Source organism: Papio anubis, chromosome 1, assembly GCF_008728515.1.
Source record: "Papio anubis isolate 15944 chromosome 1, Panubis1.0, whole genome shotgun sequence".
Lineage (NCBI taxonomy): Eukaryota > Metazoa > Chordata > Mammalia > Primates > Cercopithecidae > Papio > Papio anubis.
In genome coordinates this window covers 1,083,128-1,088,498 of record NC_044976.1, presented here as the reverse complement: position 1 = coordinate 1,088,498, position 5,371 = coordinate 1,083,128, and the positions used below count along the sequence as shown (strand labels likewise).

General features: G+C 51.1%; 1 long non-coding RNA gene across 1 annotated transcript; it reads right to left on the bottom strand.

Moving 5' to 3' along the window:
• Positions 1–3,043: 3,043 nt before the first annotated feature.
• Positions 3,044–5,371, bottom strand: LOC108584846. Its single transcript, XR_001900382.2, has 2 exons — positions 4,130–5,371; positions 3,044–3,600 (listed from the first exon to the last, which is right to left on the bottom strand). It is a non-coding gene; the product is annotated as an uncharacterized LOC108584846 (long non-coding RNA).

Genomic DNA, 5,371 nt, shown 5'->3' with positions numbered 1-5,371 from the left:
TCACCATGTTGGCCAGGCTGGTCTTGAACTTCTAACCTCATGATTCACCCGCCTCGGCCCCCCAAAGTGCTGGGATTACAGTCATGAGCCACCCCGCCCAGCCGCAGCCTGCTTCCTTAAATCCAGGAACGGGGCTGTAATAAGCCCAACGGGCTCAGCTCCAAGGCCCCCTTCCTGGCTGCTCACTGGTCACTGCCGAGAGGGGTCCTTTGGGTACAGAGGCACTGACCTCCCTGTGTTCCCGGGGTTCCTTTCCGAGCCTGTGCTCTGCACACGGGCAGCCTGGTTCCCACGTGCCCCTTCCCACGTGTTCCTTCCGTGGGTTAATTTAGGAGTTAATCCATGAAGAAGTGCCCAGAGCTTGGCCCGGCCCCCGGTGACAGGCATAAGTTTTATTCTTTCCCCTCCAGGACAGCGGTCTTGTCGGTCTTCTCTTTGGTGGTATATTGGATGAAGTAGGTCCTCAGCAAATGGAGGAGGAGGTGCGTGCTCCATATTTGCAAAGTCCACACACACAGTGTGGCCAGCGTTCCATCACAGCCTCAAGACACTGCCCGGCCCTGCCTGGCTTTCATTCCTGAGCTTTGGAACTAAGCAGTGAGAGCGGTTCATGGTCGCAATCCCTTCAATATCTGTGAAGATCTTATCTGAGAATATCTTTTTTTTTTTTTTTGAGATGGAGTCTCGCTCTGTCGCCCAGGCTGGAGCGCAGTGGTGCGATCTCGGCTCACTGCAAGCTCCGCCTCCCAGGTTCATGCCATTCTCCTGCCTCAGCCTCCCGAGTAGCTGGGACTACAGGCACCCGCCACCGCGCCCGGCTAATTTTTGTATTTTTAGTAGAGATGGGGTTTCACCGTGTTAGCCAGGATGGTCTTGATCTCCTGATCTCGTGATCTGCCCGTCTCGGCCTCTCAAAGTGCTGGGATTACAGGTGTGAGCCACCGCACCCAGCCTTCTTCTTTTTCTTTTAAGAGACAAGGTCTTGCTGTGTAGCCCAGCCTGGAGTGCAGTGGCACGATCTCAGCTCACTGTAGCCTCCACCTCCTGGGGTTCACAGGATCCTTCCACCTCAGCTTCTGGAGGAACTGAGACCACAGAGGCACGTCACTGTTCCCAAATAATTTTCTATTTTTTGTAGAGATGGGGTCTCACTATGTTTTCCAGGCTGGTCTCAAACTCCTGGCCTCAGGGGATCCTCCCCCTTGGCCTCCCAAAGTGCTGGGATTGCAGGTGTGAGCCTCCTTATCCATGATGAACTTTTGCTAGAAAATTGTGCTGTTGTGTGTATGTCAGTTGAAGCTGGGCGGGCATCTTGGCCAAATATTTGGTGGTTTGGTGGCATCAAATTGTCTCCTCTTCCTTCAGTCCTAGAGGCAAATGCATGTCCCATCCATCATTCACAGGTTTCTGCAAGGTTTGAAGTCTGCACACTTCATTTCCATTCTTTATTGTTCCTAACTGGGTGTTTATTTCTTTCTTTTCCTCCCTCCCTTCCTTCCTTCCTATCTTTCTTTCTTTCTTCTTTCTTTTTTTTTTTTTGTTATGCAGTTTTGCTCTTGTTGCCCAGGCTGGAGTGCAGTGGCGCGATCTCAGCTCACTGCAACCTCCACCTCCTCGGTTCAAGCAATTTTCCTGCCTCAGCCTCCCAAGTAGCTGGGTTTACAGGTGCCTGCCACCACGCCCAGTTAATTTTTGTATTTTTAGTAGAGACAGGGTTTTCCCATGTTGGCCAGGCTGGTCTCGAACTGCTAACCTCAAGTGATCGGCCCACCTCAGCCTCCCAAAGTGCTGGGATTACACGCATGAGCCACCGCACCCAGCCCCCTAACTGATGTTTCAGTTTGGATCTGAAGAACGGGAATTTTCATAATTTCTTATTCAAGGTTTTTGAGAATTAGTTTGTTGCCATTTCTGAACTTCTGTCCCATTGTGATGTGTGTAATCAGTCGGCTTCCTTATCCTCATCCTCCACCCAGAGAAGCTCCAACCACCCCAGAACCCGGAAGGCCAGCCAGGGAGCAGCCTCGCCCAGGGGTCAGGAGCCAGGGCCCCTGTGGCTGGGGCCTGTGTGGCTGGCACCTGGTGGACGTGAGCCCCAGGACAGGGAGTTTCCGTGCGCATGATGGAAGCAGCTCACTTCTCAGCCCCTTTCAAGAATCTGGGAAGAATGGCCAGGCGCGGTGGCTCACGCCTGTAATCCCAGCACTTTGGGAGGCCGAGGCGGGCAGATCACGAGGTCAGGAGATCAAGACCATCCTGACTAACACGGTGAAACCCTGTCTCTACCAAAAATACAAAAAATTAGCCGGCGTGGTGGTGGCTGCCTGTAGTCCCAGCTACTCAGGAGTCCGAGGCAGGAGAATGGCGTGAACCCGGGAGGCAGAGGTTGCAGTGAGCCAAGGTCTCACCACTGCACTCTATCCTGGGTGACACAGTGAGACTCTGTCTCGGAAAAAAAGAAAAAAAATTGTTTAAAAAAAGAAAGTGCATGTTAAACCCACGATGACATCCCTCTATATGGTCATAAAATGGTTAAACTTAAAGACTTCCAATGACAAGTGTTGATCAGCATTAGAGCAACTTAAACCCTCACACACTACTGTGGGGAGTACAAAGTACAGCCACTTTGGAAAGCAGATTGGAGGCCAGGCTCGGCGGCTCACGCCTGTAATCCCAGCACTTTGGGAGGCCAAGGCGGGCAGATCACCTGAGGTCAGGAGTTCGAGACCAGCCTGGCCAACATGGTGAAACCCCATCTCTACTAAAAACACAGAAATTAGCTGGGTGTGGTGGTGTGCGCCTGTAATCCCAGCTACTGGGAGGCGGAGGTTGCAGTGAGCCGAGATCATGCCACTGCACTCCAGCCTGGGTGACACAGTGAGACTCCATCTCAAAAAATAAATACATAAATAAAAAATAAAATAAATTTAAAAAAAGAAAAGAAAGGAAAGCAGATTGGCAGCTTCTTACCAACTTAAGTATACAGTCCCCTTGAAACCCAGTAATCCCACACATATTTATTCAAAAGAAATGAAAACATGTGTCCATACACAGACTTGTATTTAAATGTTAAAAGCAGCTTTACTCATAATAGCCCAGAACTGCATACGTTCCAGAGCTCATCAACAGGTAGACAGTTAAACAAACTGAGGTGTGAGCATGCAATGGAATGAAATATTACTCAGCAATAAAAAATCCGCCGCTAACGTGCACAACAGTGTGGGCGGCTGTTCAGAGTGTGGAGCCGAGAGGAGCCAGACACGAACGACGGCTCTGCTAGAAATCCACTGCCACACGAGTCACTGCGACACACAGCTTAAAACAGTGTTTATCATCTCAGCTTTTGTAGGTCTGGGTCCCGGCTCAGTCCTCCTCACAAAGCTGCAGTCCGATGTCAGCCAGGGTCATGGTCACCTCCAGGATCAGCTGTGGCAGCATCCCAGGGTGGCTGTTGGAGTGAGTTTCCTGCTGTCTTGGGGGTGGTGGAGGGGTCTGGCTCTCACGGCTGCCTTCAGTTCCTGGCCCGTGAGCCTCCCCACCTCGGCTGGCAACCCAGCACTGGCTTCATCAAAGTGAGTAGGGGCGAGAGTGCCCTGAGACCTGAATCACGGCATTTTATAAATGAATCTCAGGATGTCTCATCACTCTTTTACTTTTATTTTTACTTTTATTTATTTATTTTTTTTGAGATGGCATCTAGCTCTGTCACCCAGGCTGGAGTGTGGTGGCACGATCTCAGCTCACTGCAATCTCTGCCTCCCAGTTCTCCTGCTTCGGCCTCCAGAATAGCTGGGATTACAAGCGTGTGCCACCATGCCCAGCTGATTCTTGTACTTTAGTAGAGACAGGGTTTTACCATGTGGGCCAGGCTGGTCTCGAACTCCTGACCTCAAGTGATCCGCCCACCTTGGCCTCCCAACATGCTGGGATTACAGATATGAGGCACTGCACCCTGCCTTTTTATCATTTTTTTTAGAAACTGGGTCTCACTCTGTTGCCCAGGTTGGAATGCAGTGGTGCCATCACAGCCCACTACAGTCCCTACCTCCTGGGTTCAAGCGATCCTCCCACCTCAACCTCCTGAATACCTGGGACCACAGGCGTGTGCCACCACCTCTGGCTAACTTACTTTCTGTAGAGACGGAGACTCCCTATGTTATCCAGGCTGGTCTCAAACTCCTGGGCTCAGGAGATCCTCCTGCCTCAGCCTCCCACAGTGCCGGGATCACAGGTGTGGCCATCGTGCCCGGCCCATCACTCTTGATGGATGAGAACAACACGTTGCTTGATCCAGACCACATGTGAGGAGGAAGGCCACACCACACCAGGGGAGGGAGTGTGGGGAGCCCGGGGAGAAGGCTGCCAACCCACCTTCCTGCCGGACGGTCCCGTTAATGAGCTGCCGCAAGTTCTGTTCGCGGCCAGATCTTGTCTCCCCAGCAGCCCATTTTAGGCGTTTTCATGTTGTCGCCTCAGCCGTGCTGGTATCTAAAGTAGGACGTGTTTGTCACTTGATCGACAGCCCTTTTGTTAGAAACGTTACTTTGTGTTTAAGGTTTTCTATCGCACGAAATAATTCAAATTGCCACTTTAAAAAACATAGAATACGAGAATAGAATACCGACTTCTCCACATTAAAAATGAGTAATGGTTCTCGGATATCTATTTAACTCAAGTATAGAAAAAATGTTCTAAGCGGCCAAGCCGGATTGTTCATTGGTTCTCAGGGCCTTGATGGCTAAAGACAGCAGCACAGCTAAGCGTGGTTTCCGACTGAACTGCTTCCTTTGTTTCAGTAGACGGCCGATCTCAGGCTGCTACACACATTTTGCATTTGGTCTTTTCTGCCAAGTTTCCTCTGCTTATCCAAATGAACGGAGTCCATCGGAAAATCACAGGATTAATAATTACTATCTAAACTCGATAACATTCTTCTCTGTGTCCCTGCCATTTTCTCTGTTTGGTGCATTTTCCCAGGAAAGTAACAGAACAACCTCACAAATACATCAAGAAGGGGGTTTAAATTTAGCGAGCGCCGTTTCCTCTCCCAGGTCCCGGTGACTCACCTCCACCTCCCAGGGCCATCCTGCTGCTGCCGAGCTGCGGCAATGGACAGGGGCCAGCTCCCCGCCCACGCCTCGGACTCCAGGACGTCCCTTCCCCTACGCTGTGGGCATCCGAGCATCCGGCAAGGTGTCAATCCAAAAGAAACCATGTAAGTGGGCTGCAGGCTGGTGTCTGAATACCCACCTCAACCCGCAGACCACACTTCTGTGGCTTTCTGTGTGCCCTGTAGGACACTGTTGTCCAGGGAAGAACCAAGTCAGTGACTCCCAGGGCTAACTAACGGGCAGGATGTTCATTCCTTCCA